This window comes from Microtus ochrogaster, unplaced genomic scaffold (genome assembly GCF_000317375.1).
Source record: "Microtus ochrogaster isolate Prairie Vole_2 unplaced genomic scaffold, MicOch1.0 UNK189, whole genome shotgun sequence".
Taxonomy (NCBI): domain Eukaryota; kingdom Metazoa; phylum Chordata; class Mammalia; order Rodentia; family Cricetidae; genus Microtus; species Microtus ochrogaster.
The window spans coordinates 2,160-3,136 of record NW_004949287.1 but is presented as its reverse complement, the minus strand read 5'-3'; positions in this window follow the sequence as shown (position 1 = coordinate 3,136).

Here is a 977-nt window from a genome sequence, read left to right as displayed (position 1 = left end):
TCACACAATAACTATATTAATTACAACATTGTTTGGCCAATGACTTAGATATATTCCTAGCTAGCTCTTACATCTGAAATGAACCCATTTCTTTTAATCTATGTATACTACAAGGCTGTGGCCTACCAGTAAAATTCTGGAGTCTTTCTCCTTTGGAAGCTACATGCCATCTCTTTTACACCTCCTACTCTCTCTATGTATTCAGTTTAGTTTTCCAACCTGTCTCTATTCTGCCTGCCATAGGCTAAGCAGCTTCTTTATCAACCAATGGAAACAAAACATATCATAGCATATGTAGGGGATTCCCACATCATCTTAATTGTAGCATTGTGTCTTTTTTTTAACCTTTCTTTCTCTCCCCACATTTCTTTCTACATACAGAATGAAGATGAATAAGATATACACTCATGTCATCATTAAGAACATTTATTATTTTCAAATTTGCATTGGAATTTCAGCCAGCACCTTCCTTCTTTTGCTGCATGTCTTCATAGTCCTTCAAGACTGCAGACTTAAGTCCACGGAGCTGATCACATGTCACTTGGCCCTTGTTCATATTGTGATGCTGCTCACTGCACTAGATTTTTGGTCTCCAAACATGTTTGAGTCACTGAATTTACAGAATGACTTCAAATGCAAGGCATTGTTTTACCTGAGCAGGGCGATGAGGGGGCCTCTCCATCTGTATCACTTGCTTCCTGAGTGTGCTACCATCATCACCCCAAGCACTGACTGGGTGGTTAAAACCAAACACACACTTACAAATTACATCATGTATATTTTCTTGTTTTTCTGGTCCCTCAACTTGTCTTTTAGTAGCAATGTTATCTTGGTCACTGTAGCTTATTCCAACACAAGCCAGACAAATCTACTTGTGATCAGTGAGTACTGCTCAATATCTCCAAGTACCCCCATCAGGAGGGGACTGTTTTTCATTTTGACATTTTCCAGGGATGTCTTTTTTGTGGGTCTCATGA